Consider the following 22,252-nt stretch of genomic DNA (forward strand, 5'->3'; position numbering starts at 1 on the left):
GAAGGAAATAGAATGGGCATTTCTAATAATTAGCTCATGCTATGATATTGAGGTGAAGATATGGTACTCATGTCTCTGTCATCAGCATTCACACATGAAAGTGTATATGCATATACTACCACATTGTATATCAACTACTCATGCACCATTGGTTGAAGGCAGCATTTTAAAGTGGGTTTGATGTAATGGACCAGTGGAGCTAACTTTCTGAACATATAGCTACAGTCTTGCTTTCATTCTTGGTTTTAGCTTATGACCTTATAGTTTTCTACCCAGCATGCTTTTCATTATACCATAAATCATGAAACATATTGAGTGGATGCATCTGTATAAGTAGTATGCTTTTTTATCAGTAGTTGGTTGCTATGACCCATTTGTCAGGTGACACTGACTTGGATTAAATTTTGTGTTTCTCAGACACTCTTCATGGTAGAATCACAAAACCTAAAGATTGTAAGCAATTTTGGGCCCTGCATTAAGTGGTGGTGAGTCGCCTTTTCTAGCCATCTATTCAAAAATCTTGTAACAACCAACTTAATTCAGCCTTTACACTTAAGTAGATGAAATATTGTAGGTGCATTGCCTATGGCTCATAGATGTGCCTTTTGAAGGTTTTGTCATCTCAGTTATTGATCATTCTTTATCACTTTGGATTTGGTATGGCCATTGCCTCATAGACTTTGACCAAGATGTGATCTTTTTGGTTTTGTCTCATCAACTCCATTGTAGAAAAGGTTATGGCCTTGATAGTTGACTTGACATCTTCACATGGAATGTTGTCTGTAGCTGACACAGCTCAAGATCTATTTAACATTTCAATGCAATATGGAATGAACATTTTCTTATAGACCTAGATGTGTCTTTTATGGTTTTTTTCTCAGCAGCTACATTTTTAATAGTTATGGTCCTTGACTATTAACTAAATATTTTCACAAGGGATGTTGCTTGTAATTGAGAAAACTAAAAAAACATTCAACATTCCGATGTAGTTTTGTTGTGGATATTCTATAGTTTCTACATGTTCATTTTGAGTTTAGTCTTGTCTGCTCCATTTTTGACAGAGTTATGCCCCTTAAACAATTTTCTTGTTTACATGGTCAATTAGAAAGGTGCTGAAGAACCTTTCAAGATATCGTTATGCCATTTGGTATGTAAATTGTCTGTTATATGTTGATGTGCCTTTTTAAGGTTTGTTCATTTCAGATGTGATTGTTACCTCAGCTGACTACAAAAAGTGAGGTTATGGAATGATCCTGCATTTATTGTCTTTCATTATTTTAAAACATCACTGGACAGTGTGTGTGCGTGATTTGGATTTTTAAATTAGCTTTAAAAATAATTTCAGTCATATTGCTTAAATGTCGGCAGTGTGGCAGATTTATAGTGATGTCTTGTACTTGGGCATCATGACGTAGACATGTGGCATCATGTACAACCCAGTCACATTATCCTGACACCAGGCCAGCCAGTCCTAACACTAACCTATTAATGTTGAGCACCTAGTGAGGCAATTGTTTGTACCAATTTTGAAGTCTTTGGTATGACTCGACCGAGGTTCAAACCCGTGACCTCCAACATCCTTGCTCTAACCAGTAAGCCACTCGTGCAGTCACCACTGAACAGATATCAAAGAAATATGGCAGAAAAGACTGTTGCTTGAAGGGCTTCCAAATGTTTTGATTGTGGCTTCCAAATTTGTACACATAATGAGCTGCCTTCAGATGTGGCCACCATTACTAAAAAAGAATTTTTTTTTAAACATCTTCTCAAAACATGCTTAACAGCATCTGACCATATTTCACAGAAATAATCTAGAGAATGTCTGCCTTCAGATATAGCACTGTTGCTTTAAATGGCGGAGGTCAGAGGTCATTTTTTTTGTTATACAAATAATGCATTTCTGCCATCAAATTTAAAATAAATTTTTCTAAAAAGAACCTGAATAGAAATGTGTACAAACCACTTGTCATAATATGTAAAAATTTGTCACAGTATGTCTTAGTTTGAAAGTCTTTTCAAGGACAATATTCATCTTTCACTAAGATTCACCTTTTATTTTTCAATGATATTTTATTAGAATGTAGGTGCTGTGATGATACTGCACAAACCAGTTTTGTTTTCAACTTGGGCACACCACTCCCTCATTTTAACACATCCAGATTTGTTTTCAACTTGGGCACACCACTCCCTCATTTTAGCACTTCCAGTTTTGTTTTCGACTTGGGCACACCACTTCCTCATTTTAACACATCCAGATCATTCATGAACCAGCTTATAATGTCGGAGAAGGTTGGCAAATATATTTCCTATAGAAACTACTGCAAAAATACGCCCCCATTCTTGAAGATGAAAATATGAATGATCCAATTTGGAAGTGAAACCTTGATATATTGCTTCTTTAGCCATGAAAAACAGTTGTTAGTTCTTATAAATTTGATTCAAAATCATAAAATTAGCATTTTTAATAAAGTAATAGCTAGCAGTGATGGTTGTGTGGTAAGTGAATTCATTTCAGTTTGTTAATTGAACACTGAGAATGCTGTAGGTACATGTAAGATAATCAAAGTGTCTACCGGTAACATTAATCAGAGGTTTACAAAACTAATTTGCAAATGATAAATGATTGCAAACGAAACAAGTAAAAGGCACACTGTTCATGCAAAAATTTTAGTTTCACATATAATGTTTCTTATGGAGAAGCAAGTTTGAATGTTTACAGTGAGCTTAAAATTCCATGATGGCAACCAGAAGTTTGCTCAAGAATGAACATAAAATTTGCTTTAAATATAAGTAATATATTGTTTGCTGTATTGCATAGCTTTATATTCTGACATGGAATTACCCTCATCCCTATAATAAAAAGCATCCATTAAAAATCCTGGAATGAAACAAGAATACAACACAGACTAAGTTTGCTGCCCTAGTCACTGCTACATGTACCATAATCCTCATTCTTTTCTGGATGGCATTTGGTTTGTACAAGAAACAACCCTCAGCATAATTGACACCTTTTATTGTACAAACACTTGCATCTTGCTTTTCTAAATGTATTCTGTCAGAATTTATTCCCTCAGTGTGATTACTTTTTGCTCTTGGATTTAAACTCTCTTGAGAGAATGAAAGTTTTAGGCAGGTCCATATTTTACATTCTCTTCATCCGAATAGTGCTAGTTATTCATTCATTCATAAGTATTTTGGTGTATTATGGCCCTGATGTGGGTATTGATCTTCCTTCCTTGCTTGTACTACAGACTTCTACCAGAAATTAGTGTACTTTGTTTTATGATTTACACTGAGTTAGTCTTGTGTAAAGGAGTCTTACACAAGTCTCTGTTTTGGGAATTTTTAATTTTCAATGAAACATGTTTGATTGTTATTATCATCTGCACTGTTTTAGTGTTTTTAATACCCTATACTTTAAGGTAGTATTAGTACTATTGTTGTGTTCTACATTAGAGTGGGTCTTATCTGACTTCCTCTAGGTTTGCAAAGGACCATTCAGTCCAGTACAACCCTTTTTGGTATAACTAGGGTCCATGAGACTGATGTGATTGTAGATCTTGTTGGTAAGAGTAGAATGACCAGGACTGAGAGGCATGTCCCCAACAGGGGCTGGGAGCAGTGCCATTTTCAAGCCTTTAGGGCAGATAGTGGGACAAAATGAAGGAGTGGTGCTCTTTCCAAACTCTGAGTGAGGAGATTGTGATACATACCCCAGTAAGAGAGGAATCCTGCCCCTCATGAGGGCAGAGAGGCACCTTCTCAAAGAATCTTTCAGTGACGTCTAGCAAAGCAAGCATCCCAGATGGGATAAGCTATATGTGTGCTTGATCTTTTCAGAGGAAAGATCTTCCTACAGATTGGAGTTACCTGACTGGTCACCATACGTGGGAAATTTGTTGGTACAGCCACAGGGATTGTGTCAAAGTCACTCTCTTGCTTGATTACTGATAAATCCTTTTGGACATTAAAGGATAGGATTGTCATTCCCCCCCCTCCTTCCCTTAATCACTATGAACCCCTATGGGATATGGGGCAATTCTTTTAAGAGAATCAGCTTATCCTTCCCCTTCATACTGCTATTCATCACACCCTTCTGTCACTGAGCCAGAGGAAGGATGGATGTAGGCCATCACATATCCTAAGCACCCTAGGAAAGGCAAGAGGCATCCTTGTCCTACAGTTGCGTCTGCCATTAGGGACAGTGTACTTTCTTCATGGGACATGTCTCAGGATGACGCTTCTTTTACCTCCTGATCTCTCATAGCATTAGAGACATATTTTCCTTTAATACATGAAAATAAGGGGTCACAAAGTCTGGTCTCATTACTTTGTGAATAACATGAGAACATCTTGTTGGTCCTGGTAGACTTCAGGAATTTGATACCGAACAGATGAAATTGGTACCCTCCCCTCTCTTTTCCTTGCCTCTCCCTCCCATCAACTCAGGTGCAATAGGAGGAGGTCTGGTCTTTTGACAAAGTGGTCAACTAGGTTTACTATCTTCCTTGGAATTTGTGTCCTGATCCCATGGGCTAAGAAGACACAGATTCTTTCTCAGTTTTAGAGACTCTCCAGGGCTGTCTGTTAACTAGACCTTGCCTCCCCACTTGGCTTTTGGGGTGGTCATTTCCTCTATCCCTTTTTTTAAATTGAGACCTTCTTTCTTTTGATACAGTTACAGGGTTCGCACCCTGCCTGGCCATATAAACCTCTAATCTGGGATGCCGGGGCATCTAAAATGGACATTTCATCAGTAACCATGACCCACCCTCCAGTAAGACATGGGAGACTTTTGATCTTTAGGCTAAGTCACTGGTGACTGTACCCTTATATGCCAACCTTTCTCAGCAACTTCCTTTAGCATGCTGAGGGAGGGTTCACAGTCTCCAGCTCTGCTTCATTCGTTGTTGGAGCCAGTTGTCAGACAGACTTATTGGCATGTTGTTTCTATGTACATGACACTATCAGTGGAGTTGCTTTGCCTCTGCAGGAATGTGGATCTGGATTCTTCACAAGTCTTGCTTGAATGCAGCAAGAATCTCTGCTGGGTTACCAGTTTGGAGGTGGAGAATGTATTGACATTCATCCCATATGTGGCTTGCCAGGACCTGAAGAATAAATAACACTGATCCCCACTACTGGTCAGCCAAAATGAGTATGGGTAAGAGGACAGCAGGGTTATCAGTGACAGTCCAAGAAACAATCCCAGTTTAAACCTCCCTCTCACCAATCATTTCACCTGACAGGGTTGCAAAAGAGGCAAAAGAAGAAAGTTTGTGGATCCTTCCCTTTCCCTAAGGAGTGGTGGTGGTTCTAGGGAGTACTCAATTCCTCTTATGCAGTGTCCCACTCTCATCAGCCTCCATAGGCACCAGATTAGCCATCTTTTTAGAGGACTGTTCCATTATTACAATCAATGGGTGGATTTTCTCAATCTTTAAAAGAGGATACTGGCTTCTAATCTGAGTATCTTCTGTTTTTAGGACCCCCATGCACTTCCACTAGCTGAAGTGGGTGTGTTTAAAGGAAAAGTTGCAGTTCCTTCAGCAGCAGGGTATATTTGTGTAGGTTGTTAATGACTTGTCTCTGGCTTTCTGCTCCTGGATATTCTTTGTTTCCAAGAAAGGAAGAAAGTTGAGACTAATCATTGACCTTTCCAACAATTTACTGCAGGAGGAACCTTTCAACAGCCTTAGTCAAACTTGTTTATAAAGTTTGGTGTCTGGGCAGTTTCTGTTGACCTCCATGATGTGTACCTTCAAATCCCTGTTTTTCCTCCTCATAGAATGTACCTTTGGTTTTGCATGGATGCAGAAGTTTTAGGAGTAGTTGCCAGTCATCTAAGGTCACTGGAGATTCTGATCCTCCAGTATTTGAGTGAATGTTGGTCCACATTGACCGCTAAGAGTGTCTGAGCTGGTTCACAGTGAAATGGCTGGGCATTTAAGTCAACATTGGAACATGGTTAGCTCATGACGTCATATACGTTGGGGAAGAATTTCCTCACAATCAGGGGATTAGCCTGTGTTCCACCAGACAGAGTGGACAGGATCCTGGTTCTGTTGGAAGTGCTGAAAGCCAGCTTGCCTGTATCTGTTTCTTTTGGGGACCTTGATCTCTGCAACAAACCTGGTTCCTATAGGAAGACTGCATTTGCTCCTTCTCATGTTTCTCTACATGGTGAATTGGAAACTGCACAGGGATCCACTAATAGTTCAGATTTCTCTTGAAATTCATTATTTTGGATCTGGGTCCTCATGCATACCCCAGAACTTCACTCCTCTCTTCATGGATGCATCAGATCAGATGTGGACCACTTCATGAGGGTTTATACTTCCTAGAAGAATCTGTCTTTCTCATAAACAATCTCAAAATTAGGGCATATTTTTTTGCCCTGCAATGGTACATTGATATAATACAAATCTGCTGTTTGATGGCCCACTGACAACATAGCATATTTCAGGCAATAAGGCAGCACACAAGTCCTTTCTCTTTGTGTGGGTTTTTGGAACCTCCTTTGCTGGACAACCATGGAAAAGATTGCTATCCAGGGTTCCCACGCTACCAGAAAATCAGGAAAAAGTTGGAAGAAATGATAATTTTTTTCCTGACCATGAAAAGTCTGCAAATATTAATGGAAGTCAGGAAAAACTGGGAATTTTCTGCCACCATTTGACACCCGAAACAACCGCGTAATTGAGTTAAATTTATCGAGTTCTAACCAGAATATTTGGAGGATGCAGTATGGATCATTTGGTTGCTTGCAATAAACATATATGCTTAGTCAATCCAAATGCCCAGTAGATTAGATTTGTCTAGTAGACTTTTGTTTTGAAAGTCAGCTCGATATCCTTATTTTTCCTTACATGGAAGGTATGAAAACCAGTCTAGCATCACAAGAGGCCAACATGGTGGTGGCAAAGCTTAGCTGCTTACTGGATGGCCTAGCAAATTTTAAACATTGTTAGATCGAGTGATATATGCATGAAATTGATATGAAAATTACTTATTTTCTCAGAAGTTGTGAGTATTAAAATCGTTATGTCTTTAATCTGCTGAAGGACAAAATAAAACTACGTCATTGATGAAATGTGACTTGGTACTCGCGATTTGCATCACAGGATAAGTTGATATAACATAAGTTTAAATTTTCTAGGTCCACTGGTAAGTGACTACCATATGTCACTACTGCATGGTGGCAGAAAATTCCAAATTTTCGATATATAGTTGCAATGACCCCACACCCCAACATAAATGTCCAAATATGAAAAATGGGGTGGGAATAATCGGAGGAAACTTGGGTTAGAAAGCAGACTGCCATTCATTTTAAGCCAAATTTGTAGTCTAAATTGTTGAATCTCAGAGCTGAAATGAGAAATTTTGGTCCCTTGCATTATATATTAAAAAACGATCTGAGCCCCTGTATCAATACCATTTTGGGGACTGGTTTTACAAATTACAAAAAGACAAGTTGATTTTACAGAAAATTCAGTCCTTGTTTGTTCAACAGTATATAACTTTGAAGGTCTTTTGTCAAAATTTAAATCAACCCTTTTGAAATGTTTTTTAAATGATAGATTTTTAACCAGATCGTCTTAAGGAGATTACTATTATAGGTTGTTTGAAAAATCTTGTTTGGGATTTTATTGATACAGATAAATTTAGGGTTAAAGTCTTTTCGTTGCAAGATAAGATTCTAATTATTTGCATTTATTGTTTTTTATATATATATATATATATACAGTGATAGGAAATGTTACTTTCTATGAGATGCATATATATATATATATATATATATATATATAGATATTGCTATAGAATTCTTTAGAATTAAGGTTTGAAAGGAAACAAAACATCATTATGTTGATTATGTTGTTTCCACTTAGCATTACAAAGCAGCAAAATAGTTAGAACTTTTTTCTCTGTACAGTGAAATGACTTTACATGCCAATTTGTTGGAATATAATAAAACTTGTTTCATGGCTTTGTACATGATGATCTTTTCTGACTTCGTTGTTTTTGGAGAGCTTTGAAAGAGAAACATCTTTAGATTTAGAAAATGCATGTTTTATAATCTAAAATGTTCTTTAATTTCATTCAGTAATAGTCATATGTGAACCTTAAAAAAGTAATTTCAACCTGGAAATACCCTGTAAATGACCTGGAAATTTATCTTTAGAAAAGCATGGGAACCATGTATATCTGAGATCATCACTTTCCAGGCAAGAAAATTATTCTGGCAGACAGACTGTTCATCATGGGGTGGGTTTGGCACCAGTCCATAGTGGACACCCTGTTCAGACTTGGGGGTAGACCTTTGGTTGACAAAACTGAAAAACAAGCTCCCTTTGACGTCTCCCCTTTTCTAGACCAGAAAACATGGGCAGTCAGTGCATACAGCCTGAAGTGGAAATGCCTATTTGCTCTCACCTTTCCACCCTTCAGGTTGATTATTCTGTAAATACCCCAGAAAGTCATGACCTCATGACCTCCAATGATCAGCTCATCCTTTACAGCCCCTATGATAATGGTTAAACAATCATCGTGACCTTCTTGATCTGTTGATTAACCAGCTCAGGACATTGCCTCAGAGGAAGTACATTCTGTCTCAGCACAATATTCTCTCCTTTACAACAGTCCATAGATTCTTCACCTTCATGCTAGGCTCATTTCAAGCAATCTTTTTGCCATAATATGTTTTGAGTAAAGTTGCCAAGTGTATTATTCATGCCAGACAATGTTCCATGTTCAATGCAAAGTGATCTTTTGCAATTTGTGCAGAAGGAAATGCAGAAGGAAATGCATTAATTCTAGCTATAGCTTTGAGTGCTGTTGTTGACTTTCTTCTCATTCTCTTTAAAGAGAAATAGTGCTAGGTTTGTACTGTCAAGGTGCTGTAGGGCAGCCCTCTCAAAGACACTCCAGATTTATTAAGGTCCAGCCATTAATTTAGATTCTCACATTACCAACTTTATAAGTAATTTTGAGCTGCAGAAACCAGAGTATCACACACTTACACCAAAATAAAACCTCTTTTGTGTCTTTAGGTCATTAACTAAAACACCTTTTGAGGCTTTGTGTTCTTGCTGTCTTTAGTCTTCACAAGTAGTGAGCTTCACTGATTGTTATTTAACAAAGTTGTCAAATGTTTTATTGCAATTACAATTCAGTATAATTTACTCCTTTGTCAACCTCATTTCTTAGCCAAAACCCAGCTGTCTTCATCTTCTCGCTTTAGTGATCTCCAGTCACTTAAATGGTCACTATCGATTTTGAGATTCTTTTTGATTGGCCTAAAAGCAAAGAAAGGGTAGCAATCATCTTTTTCTTATCTTAAAGGGTTCTGCAGACATTTTGGCATCTACAATTTCAAGGTGGATTTCACATATGTATCTGACCTTCAGGAATCTTTCTTTCATGAAGTTTAAAGCTTATGAGGCCCAAGACATTGCTGCCTCATGGGCCTCTATAACTCATTCATCATTGGGGGAAGTTACGAAGGTTGCATTTTGGTGATTGCTTACAGCCTTTACTGCCTTATTCCTTCTTTCCTTAATGGGGCACCAAAGTGAAATCATTTATTCTCTAGGACACATTGTCATGTCACAGAAAGGTTGTTGAAGTTGATGTTAGCTTACTGTTGTGGACATTCTTACAGCAGGGTTGAGTAGTTGATGTTAGCTTACTATTGTGGACATTCTTACAGCAGGGTTGAGTAGCTGATGTTAGCTTACTATTGTGGACATTCTCACAGCAGGGTTGAGTAGTTGATGTTAGCTTACTATTGTGGACATTCTTACAGCAGGGTTGAGTATATTTTTGTTGTACCACTTTGTTGAGGCCATCTGAGCCTTCCACTGCACTGACAGCTATGCGATATTGACAAAAATACTGGTATATTACTTTTAATAAAATGTATCTTTTGTGGAGTAGAACTATTGCTAACGATTTAATACTTACTCACTGGTATTACCATATTCCAACTTCCCAGCTCTGATGTCAGATGAGTTGTCTCATGAATGAGGACTATGGTACAAGCACCATTGATGGGTAGCAGACTGGGTCTGTGTTGTATTCTGGTTTCTATCCAGAATTCATGAAGGGATTTTCATCAATCTGAGAATGAATTCTTATTATATGGATGATGGTACAGTAATTTAATTTTGGAATATAAAGGGCAATATTGAAAGGTAATACATTATTAACATGAAGCAACATGTTAGCTGTGTACCTAAGAGATGCACTCCATTTTGGACTTCTCTCCAATGAATTTCTTAAGATACATGTGACAGTGGCTACTCAGAGGGATAGAACTGATATGTTTGTCATGCAATCAAAGACTTCCCAGAGAATTCAGTGCATTGTGCATGGATTATTCATGTATTTGTACTGATAGATTCCAGGACTATGTGATTTACTGTGTTTGACCCTAACAATCTTACTGCAAATGTTAGTGACCATGCCACTTGTAGGTAATGATCACATGGACATTTTGATTGCTCATTATGGTCAACCAAGAGAGAACAGTGATGCAGTCATCAGTGCCAATGAAGAAATCAATGGGAGATTCTGAAGTATATTGTGTAAAACAATTATAGATGACTCTTAGCAAATGAATTGCTGATAAAAATGTTTCAGTGAAAGGATGGTATCCTAGTGTGATTTATTTGATAGAAATTTCACAGTTACTTTTAGTGTAAAGCATGGAGCGTAAGCATTTATTTTTGCACCTGAATTAAGTGTTACAGAAAGTGTTGACACTCTTGATGAACTTATATAAATAAATCTTGTTGTTGTTGATATAAAAGAATTTGATCCAATGTCAGCAGTCAGGTAGTGGAAGGGAAATCAACACAGCCATCTGCATCAGCAAGACAAAGAAAATGATTTCGATCTACAGATGAATTTTTAAGTAAGTAAATTTACCATAATGCAAATGTGGCAGTGTTATGATCAGTATTTACTAAATAAATTAATAAATAAATAAAAATAAATAAATACAAACGTGCAGAAACCTGTAACAAATCATATGGATTAAATTACAGTTTGCTGCTACCACCTGATGAGACCTGTGGAGGGGTCGAAACATTTGATCTTGTAATGAATATATATTACAGACAATAGATTAATTTGTGTCTCTGAAGTCAAAATGTCTGTTTGAACTTGGAATTGTTGTTATCCATGTATATGTGTGTGTTGTAATTTTAATGGAGCAATATACGCATACCAAATGTATCTTGGAGCACCTGGTTTTCCATACCTGTCACAATTTCAAAAGTCAAGTTGGGAGATTATATAAAAGACATAAAGAGATTGGGAACTAAAAAATAATTTTTTTTTAATGGCAATTTTGGGCATCGTTTTCACTAAATAATGCTCATTTTTGAAAAAATATTACAACAGACATTTAATCCCACTGATAATGTGAAATTATTCTGGTTTTACTTTGCACAGATGTCCCTTTTTGATCAGATGCTATCAGGTGAGCTTTTATCAAGCTTGCATTTTGGCATTTTCCAAATGTTTAAAATGTTCATCAGTGCTGTAAGTATATACTCGGACATGTGCTACTTTTTTATTTTAACACACTCTCATGATACCCAAGCCCACTAATGATCAATTATTTTGCACTTAACCTGAATTAAAAGATAATGATATAAAAATTGTCCTAAATTGCATGAGTGAATGCAACTTATGTAATTCTATTGTACTTACCTATTTGTCCTAAAGTATATATCACATCACTATACACAGGTGATGAAACAGAACATGACAACTGTGGGTTTGCATATAATATATCTATTTATGTTGGCTTTTTGAGGGAAAAATTGAAATTGGCAGGCATAATGTAATAATTGGGAGTTCTCTGCAAAAATTTATAGGTATTTATGGGCTTGGGAGGTAGGTGTGGAAAAACCCACCTCCCCAATCAGGAGTTTTTTTCTCCATGGCTAGTGTGAGAGTAGACAGGTCTGGCTTTTCTTGTATGGCCTTCGTAAACATAACATCATATATCTTGCTGCCATGGCTAATGCAGAAATGCTTACATTGTAGGTAGCAAACATGGACACTTCTTGTTACCCAGTCCCATTTCTGCTCCAAATCAGAATTATATTTCATTTGATACTTTATCTTCTTTGTTGGTGAAATCAGAATAACACATCTGCCTTCCTCATTGACAAATCTGAAACTGATAGTTGTTTGTCGTGCAGGTGACTAATTGTACTTCTTTCTATAATATAACCACCTGGCTAATTGAGACCAACTGCATATCCACCATAACACAAGGTTTCATGCAATAAACTTGATATTTTTACTCCCAAACCCCCTGATATGGTCATGTTTTGAAAAATAATAATTTTCAGTAACCTTTGACCCCTCCAACCCCACCACTTCAGTATATATACATGTAGCATGTAGAAACAATAAACAGTCATGATTGGAGCTGATGTAAAACTATCCTTTGGAAGCTTAAAGTAGACCAGAAACAAATGGAAATATAGAATAATAATATAAGTACTATTGAAGAAAACCTTATTCTGACGTATCCTATGTGACCGTAATGCCAATATTTAAATATTGACATATCTTCTAGGAGCTGAATTTCTGTGACCTCGTATGCAAAATTTCTGCACCTATTTGGTTACTTTCGGTATGTGACATCATAGTAGCACCTCCAGCATCCCAAGTGGGAGTTGCCAGAGTAAAAGACAATGCCATTTTGTGTTGCTTACAGGTGTAATAGCACATTAAGAAAAGTCTGTGGACAAGATTTGTTTTTCTTCCAAAGATAAAGGCATAAAGAAAGAATGTATACATTATTACAAGCAAGTCGATTTCAAAGCAAAACCATACAGCACTACTCTGTGCTCATTACATTTCTCAAAGGAATGTTATGAGAGGGAACCTGAAAAAATGGCAGCTCTAGGATATGCAAATGCTAGGCCTAGACTAAAAGTTGGCACTGTTCCAGACATTCCATTGGATATTTTAAATCCTGGGGGAAAATGTTAAACATATGAGTTATGAAAATAGGCAGAAGGCCATGTAAGTGACCACAAAATGCAACAATCAATTCACAGATCTTTTATCTACACCAGCAGTGCTAAAAAATATCTGATAGCCCAACACCCGGGGCCCTTCTGATTTTAGTTTGGGCCCATCCTGTATTCAAAGTGAGGTGCATGTCAGGCTTATTGAAACAAAAATTGTTTGCCTGAGTTAACTTTGATCACGCTCATGAAATGAGTAACTGTATTTTCAAGATGTTGCCTTAACACAGCACAATCTAAATCAAATCACCACTGTCCTAGACAAAATTGAGATCTGATCATTTTTTTGAGAAAATACAATTTTCAGTAATCTTTATATAAAAAAAATTGAAAAAAACTTTCAGTCTATGCCTGTTACATGTAGCATGTATAAACGGTAATCTGTAATGATTGGAACTGATGTAAAACTGCCCCATGGGCAGTTTAAATAGCAGTGATTAAAAGAAAAGAGGTCAAAGTTTCACATTAACTGGCTGACAATAGAAATTGGAGGGAGGAGACTATTCACCCAACCCCCTTGCCCCAATGTGCAAGTGCCCATGGGACGTATTATTTTCTCCCTGTGATATGCCTTATTATTCCCCAGGGACAAGCCCCTTTTTCACATTCTGGTCAGCTCTGGCTAAACTGCAAAATAGCTAACGTTTTTAGCAAACAATATAGCCAGTGTGACTAATTAACAGTTAATTCTTATCTTTGCATTTATCTTGTGAAAAGGACTGCCCTTCGGACATACTTTAAAAAAAACTTGTTTGACAGCATGTGTATGTAAGCACAGAAATTGATTGCCAAATAAACGATGCCTATTTTGTTGTAACTTACGATGCCTAGGACTTCATTTTAACAGATAAAATCTGCAGTCACAAGTTACCGTACATGTGGCAACTGTTTTTTATGTCCCACCTTATTTCCCTAGGTTTAAGTCTTAATGCATGTAACACTGTTTACTGAATAAAATATTTATCTGAATTAGTTCTTTGGGGGCACATATACTGCATGGTATATTTTGATTTATTCCTTGTTTTAATTTAATCATGGTAATTAAACTTTACATATATGGTAGAGGAATGTCAGGTGTTAACTGGCTGAATTTCTTTGGCAGAAATGGAGATGCAATTTTGTTTGCAGAGAATATTTCACAGCATTCACAATGATCATTCATTTAAGCTAATTGTTGATAATTTTATTCTTTTAATTTTTATTTACTATAGTACTGTTGTAGTTGTTTAAAAACATCTGAAATTTATGTGAATAATGTTTAATCATAACATTCTATTTAATGAAGAAGAAGAAAAAAAATGTCATGTGATATTAATTACTTTGTCCAGTGCCAGATTTAGATGTGTGTGTGTGTGTGATTTGGATTTTTAACGTTACTAGCTTTAACAATTTTTCAGTCATATCGCTACGATGTCTGCAGTGTGGCAGTTTAGACATAGTGAGGCCCTAAGCTATGGGAAGCTGTAGAGGCCCTATGTGGTATAAAATAAAATTGAGAGGCCCCTTAAGACTGAGCTTAGACAGTGAGGCCTTAAGCTGTAGCTTGTTTAGCTTATGCCTAGATCCAGCATTGATTTCATCACTACAATATTCACAAGTGATAAAATAGAATATGGCATATGTGGGTTGCATACATCATTATATCTATTTATGATCGTTTGGGTTTTTTTCTTTTGAGAAATGCAAATTGACAGACATAATGTAATAATCGGGACTTCTCTGCAAAAAATTGGGAGATATTACGAGATTGGGAAGTAGATGAAATACCCCAAAAATCAGGAGGTTTTTCTCCCGGCTTAAGAGTTGACAGGTATAAACTGTCTGGGCTTGTGGAATTTCAGTTAGGGCTTGAGTTTATTTAATTCACCAGCCCTGGGCCTGTGCCTAAAAACAATATCTTTGAGCCCCGAGTGGCCAAGTGGTCTAAAGCGCTCTCCATTTCGGATCACTGCCATCTCACCTCTGTCTGCGTGGGTTCGAGTCTCGGATTTGGCTAATGTGGGTATGTGAGAGAGCTTGCCAGTAGCTTCTCATGGGTTGGTGGTTCTTTCCAGTGTTTTCCCGGATTCTTCCTCCACCATTAATACTGGTCGCCATATATAGCCTATCGTGTGCTAAAAAATGGCGTTAAACCTTACAACAACAACAACAACAATTTCTTTGAGCACTTACCAGTGCAGTACATAAGCTATTATATCAGACAGCAGATTCAACTTTTGAATGTGCAACTCAATTTTGGTCTCCTCCTGTCTGTCTTGCTCGCCATGTTTATGTTTGTATTTGAGGACTCGCTAGTATTGCATCATGGGACCATGCGATCTGTCGTCTCATCTAGGCTCAGAAAAACTTGACAATTTATGGAATCGTGGTATCTTCCATGCAATATAATCACTACCCACTTGCGATATTTAATTTATAAACATTACAGTCAAATTAAAATCTGTAGAGAATGACATATGTAAAAAGAAAAGTTTGATTTCTGGTCTCCTTTAATTAGTGGAAATTCAAAGGTAAAAGAGGTCAGGTGTCATCTATCTGAATAGTGCTCAAGTGTGACTCATTTTTGAAGGAAATTCAGGAAGCAATAAGCTCTCAGCAGAGCAAGCAAAGTCCAGCACATTTAATTTTCAGAACCCCTGTAGCAAGGGGTATATTTAATTCTTTGTACACACTGCAATTAGCATGTCAACATAAGTCACAGGAGTGTATGACATGTTCTGAAATAGGAGTACCACCTGTATAAAATATATTCAACATCCAGATTATCTCTCTTTATTTCTTACCTTAAGCTTGTTAAAATACATGCTATTAACTGAACCCCACTTTTGGGATGATTTTAGCTATGACAGTAATTAGCACACACACACAGATGCTGCCAGGGCATCAATTTCACAAAATGTGTATAGATCCATGCATTTGTAGAGCAGTGATGTATGAGAACCCCTGCAGGACACACGGTACTAATTATACGGAAGAACTGTGAACCAGTCTAGAAATGGGTGAAGAAATGATAGAGTATTTACAGGTTTGGTGGTCCATAATTGGTTAATAATGAAAATTAAAATTTTAGGAAAAATATCTTTTGAGAGCTTGTCCTATATGTAATGTAAAAAAAATATTGACAAATTTCTACTGATGCAATTTTAGCATTTTTACAGGCTTGACTCAGGAGTACTCAATACTGAAAGTAGCACCTGATTCATTTGGTGCAGAATCAATAACACGTGTTTCATGCACATGTATGTAAACAAATTGCCGCGGGTCATATGGTGTTCTCCACACATAAGCTTGCACCAAGGTTAGATGTGCACGAAAAATTATAGGTGTCATTATCAGCACCCATAAATTTTAAGTTATTGAATTTTGAATATGACAGTGTTTCCATATGTTTACCATTGGAGTGGAATTAGTACCGTGAGTCCTATATGCGACCTATACCATAATAGGAGTTTGTTGTTTCCATGGTTACCACGTGCATCCAGGGTATCAATTTGGTGGTTTTTACATATGACAGTGATAATGGAGTCTTTTTATCATGGTTTGCATGTGATTTTGGAGAAAAATTCTATACAAAAGACAGATGGGGATGGTTTTATACACTGGAGAGTGGAAGTATATAGCTCAGGCCATAGGGAAAAGAGCACAGTATGGCCTGATGGCAGAATTTCATATGATGGTACCCATAGATTGGCCTGTATGGTTAAATACCATTTAACACATGCAATAATTCCCAAAAATGGGGTGGGGTGGGGTAGATTTTATATGTAAGCCACTTATGTCACAATCACTTATGTATTAGTACTGATCATTTAACTTTAGAGACACACTCAGCAGATCAAAGCAGAGAACATTGTAAAAATAAGGACTGTGCACAAAACTGCACATGCTGCATTGCCTCAACCTGTAAATTGAATTATTATATGTCGAGTCACATTGAATATCAATTATACCGGTCTTATTTCTTATCCTAGAATTAAACTCCTTGACACCTATTCTATGTTCAGCATGTTTCTCATATTGGTACATTACATTTTTGGGCAAACAGTATTGGAACTTTTCTGCATTCCTTTTGTTGAGGGAGCAGGGAGGGACATTTTCACTTAAAATAATAGTTATCAACCCTTCATTCCCAATATAAGTCTGCAAAAGTCCTATCTGTATTGCATTCTTTACACAGGCAGTTTTTCTTCCCCAACCTCCCTTCATACAGTTGAAACATTCTTGATGTATAACTGCATGGTGAACATACTGCTCTCTCCCACCAAACCAGATCTCTTTTTTCTTCATGTACCAAGTCCCATGATAGAAAACCTTTATACTCAGGGTGTTGCAACTTGTGGTCTCAGAACACATTATTCCAAATCTCAGCATTTGATTACTGCGTGCACTAAGTGATATGGGTTTTCTTCACCATATATGTTGTTGTGAATAAATGAAAACAAGCTTCATGTCAGAAATATGGTTTCATATTTGAAACAAAAGCTATTTATTAAACCTACATTGCTCTGTTCTTACCATCAAGTAATAGTAAGGAATCATTTAGCTGTAAATTAGAGCTTGCTATTTGGTTTGCCAATTCAAGGTGTATTACCTCCCCTTTGACTGTAACTGAGTGATTGCAATGTTTGCTTTGTTTCTCTTTTGTTCAATAATGTATGCATTTTTTCAGCTTTATATTAAAAAGAAAGTAATTTAACACTGCTTATAGTGGAAAGTAGCCACAGTAATGATTTTGAGACTTTTTCTTAACTTTTTATGAGCTTTGGGTAAATGTAGGTATATGTTTATGTATTAGACAACTTCAATATGCAATTCAATTCTATTACTTAAATTTAACAAGTAGTGTATTCAGTGACAATTTTTATCAGTGTCTGCATATTGCATAGAGACATGAACTTGTCTTGGCATAGCAAAGTTTTTCACACATTTCTCCACCTCCAGCATACTTAATAGCTTGAGTCATAACAGTTTGTGCATACACTTTCTGTCTCCAACATCAATGTCAGCATTATAGGAACTTTGGATAGCTTTTTCAAATTTGTCTCTTGCTGTCCTTATGTAACATACCTCATGCTGATGTGTTATTTGGGTTGATACACATTCCCCCCACCCCCGTTGTGGGGAACATTACCAGGCTTGAAGAAATTACTCTGTCTATTCTTTGCTTATTCACCCTTCCCCATAGTTTTATACTAAAAAGTAGCACTATGTTATTTAATTATTCAGTATAATAAAGCTTATGGAACTCTTCCTTGGCTTTTATACCTTTTTATTAACATTTGGGGGTCATGAATCACATGTGATGATAGTTTAAATAAGTTTGGAATGTCAGCATCTCTTGATGCTTCATGGGTGTGTGTATATGTTTTAGTCACAAAAGGGCAATGGCCTCTTATCATTTTGACCTGTCATGTGGCACACTTATTTGTTTTGTTTGATTGATGTGAATAGGGATGCACTGTATCTTATTTCTGTGAGAGTCAGCAAGAAAAGAAATGCAATTTTGAAATTTAAAACATTTAAAACTTGTCTTATAGCCAGTGAGAGATGAAAATACAATGCGTCATGTAATTTGATACCCTGTGATGTCATACTTGCTGATGTCAGCATGCTTGTGTTTCTTTTGTGTAGCATGCATGCCATAGAAAGATAACATGAAGATACAAAGGCAGAAAACAATTATTTTAATAACAAGAATAAGCCATTAATAAGTACAATACAACACAGCAACATGTGATGCGGATGCAATTTAACTATAGATATTGGTATCACATAAAATGCTATTGCACTATTATCCATGCAGAAGCATGGCCAATTCTTTCTTACAATTATGCTCTAATATCAAGGAGTAAAATACAACTTTTTCCCAAAAAATTAAATCTGGTTATAGGACACACGGTACTAATTATACGGAAGAACTGTGAACCAGTCTAGAAATGGGTGAAGAAATGATAGAGTATTTACAGGTTTGGTGGTCCATAATTGGTTAATAATGAAAATTAAAATTTTAGGAAAAATATCTTTTGAGAGCTTGTCCTATATGTAATGTAAAAAAAATATTGACAAATTTCTACTGATGCAATTTTAGCATTTTTACAGGCTTGACTCAGGAGTACTCAATACTGAAAGTAGCACCTGATTCATTTGGTGCAGAATCAATAACACGTGTTTCATGCACATGTATGTAAACAAATTGCCGCGGGTCATATGGTGTTCTCCACACATAAGCTTGCACCAAGGTTAGATGTGCACGAAAAATTATAGGTGTCATTATCAGCACCCATAAATTTTAAGTTATTGAATTTTGAATATGACAGTGTTTCCATATGTTTACCATTGGAGTGGAATTAGTACCGTGAGTCCTGCAAATTAGTTTTAAGTTGTGCATATTTAAATGTACTCTGTGCAGCATACAAATTTTATTCAACCATTCACACTTGTCATGACTGTGAAGGTGGTATTGGCCTTGTTGTGACACAAGTCATGCTGGTAAAGGTATCATTGTGCTTGTCATGACAAATGCTTTTTCTGGTAGGCAGCTGTTTGCACATCTGGGTTCTAAAGCTTGACATGAATAGTTGTTAAACTAAATTTGATTGGCACTTTGGGCCCTGATTTTTACAAATGCATGTTTAAAACATGGGCTATGTAGAAAACACAAACTCACTGGTTCCCAACTTGGTTCATCATTAAATGATTTCATTCAGGTAATACTTGCAGATGATAGTGATACTGACAACTATTTTAATTTACGAAGTTTATCAGATTATTGGTGCAGGGAAAGTATTAATGGAGATATCAGTGAGTGATTTTGAACCTGAAAATGGTGTTCATATGACTCAGATGTACATGATGGACGGACAAAAAGCAGACGGCATGCCACTTAACCCCTCCCATGTAGTAGTTTTTCAAAAAGCAGATGGCATGCCACTTAACCCCCCCATGTAGTAGTTTTTCAAAAAGCAGATGGCATGCCACTTAACCCCCCCATGTAGTAGTTTTCAAAAAGCAGATGGCATGCCACTTAACCCCCCCATGTAGTTTTCAAAAAGCAGATGGCATGCCACTTAACCCCCCCCATGTAGTAGTCTTCAAAAAGCAGATGGCATGCCAGTTACCCCCCCATGTAGTAGTTTTTCAAAAAACAGATGGCATGCCACTTAACCCCCCCCATGTAGTAGTTTTTCAAAAAGCAGATGGCATGCCACTTAACACCCCCCCCATGTAGTAGTTTTTCAAAAAGCAGATGGCATGCCACTTAACACCCCCCCCCCATGTAGTAGTTTTTCAGTGTTCAACATAGAACAGGCAGAATAGCAAGCCTAATTAAAACACAGAAAAAATTAAAAGTAGAGTGCAATTTTCATTTCTTTTCTCAAAGTGTAGCCCTGAGGAATGTTGTACTACAACATATAATAATAGCCCTCTTAGGGTTATGATAAACAGAATAAATAAAAATCTAAAAATGACATTTCAAAGTAAAGATTTTTATTGAGCAAAATACCTCTGTCTAAACAAGCAGACTATAGCATTGATGGACTTTAAACTTTGTTATGTATATCTACAGTATATATGTATGCTAATTTTCTTGATTTAGAGATTGTTTAGAGTAATTTAGTAAACAGCATATTAAATACTAATTTTCTTTATGGTTGTGCATTTATACTGTCAGATGCAGTCATTTTAGTAAAACATTACATTGCTTCAAGATAGTGGGTTTGTATTTTAGGATGAGGTCATTTGTTTGGTAAACATGTTTTGTGGTCTTTTTACCTTGGAAACTACAGAAGAAATCTTGTTGATTAAATTGATGGGATTCCCCCTTGGAAAATCAGGTGAACTAAGTTATGATTGATTAGCTGCTTAAGTACTTGAACTTCGTTGACTTAGATTGATCTAGAAATGATTATTTGAACCGAGTTCTGGTTCTTAAACTGTCTCTTAGTTTTCCTTATAAGGGATGTTTACCTGAGAATTATAGTTTGACTATACCTCCCTCTTTGTTTGTACCCCCTACCGATTTCAGTTACAGAAATCTTTAATGTGATAAAAAGTGCACATAACACTGGCATTCTATGTCTTTCATGCTTAATGGACTTTCCATACTAACATGGCACCATGTTGCATACACTATGGGCAAGTTGATTTCCTCAGATACCATTGTGACGTAGTTCATCCTATTCGGTAGCTGCTGGATAATTCCATAAATTATCATAATGTGGAGAGTTTAGAGTTATATCCTTTTCACACATGTACATAGAAATTACACCGCTTGTTAAATCCACATGAAAGGCAAATTTGTAATTGTCATTCTTTTCCTCTGCTTGATTTTTCATTGTAAATATAAGAAGCAGACAATACAGAATTTTCCTTCTACATACATACATGTGTTGTTGTGCATACACCCCTTCGCTGAAAATGGACTTGTGCTGGAACTGGAAATGACTGGCAAACAGGTCGTCTTTTACACTGAACATTTTCATTAGGAATGAAATGGGCAGATGATGACAGTGTTAGTGTACCTCTTGGACATAATCAGGTTTGAAATTATAAATCAATAAATGAACTGCATCTTTTGTCTCCTTTGTGCTTTTCATCTTTAAATTGGTGGGGTGATACAAACAAATGGGGAGGTATATTCAGACTCTAGTTAATCCTTGCTTAACATTTGAAGAAGATTCAGTTATTTGAGAGAATTATTTATTTATTTTAACTATTGACTGGAATTACAAGTTGCTCCTCAAAATTGGAGTAAGTAACTTTTTTGGAATCACTGTTCAATCTTTTAAAGACATTTTGGATTATATCATTGTGATACGTCAAGACATTTTGCACATCAAACTATTCCAGACTATTGGTACATCAGCACCATAGAATGGACTTCATTCAGAACACTCTTGAGACTCGTTTTTAATACTCTGTAACTTTGGACCTGTAACAGAACTTTTAGGACTATTTAGGGTTTCATTCACAAAAGTGAAAGTTATTGTTTTAATTTTTCACTTTGTTTTTTAGGGAAATAAATTGTTCTCTTCCATTTTACAAAAGTTGTTGGTTTTCAATCTTTTGTATAACTTATTTTAAGACCATAAAGTCATAACAAGAAAATTGGGGGCTGTTCCTGCAATATGAATTTCCTTAAAATTGTTTTTGAAATTTAATTTCACTTTTTTTGGAATTTCTTATTTTTTTTGTAA

At 36.4% G+C, this 22,252-nt stretch overlaps 1 protein-coding gene across 1 annotated transcript in view; it reads left to right on the forward strand.

Moving 5' to 3' along the window:
* Positions 1–22,252, forward strand: part of LOC149781389 (polyamine-transporting ATPase 13A3-like) — a 409,406-nt gene that overhangs the window by 172,882 nt on the left and 214,272 nt on the right. The window lies entirely within an intron of this gene.

Source organism: Sinohyriopsis cumingii, chromosome 15 (genome assembly GCF_028554795.1).
Source record: "Sinohyriopsis cumingii isolate HCF-2022 chromosome 15, ASM2855479v2, whole genome shotgun sequence".
In the NCBI taxonomy this organism is placed as follows: Eukaryota; Metazoa; Mollusca; class Bivalvia; order Unionida; family Unionidae; genus Sinohyriopsis; species Sinohyriopsis cumingii.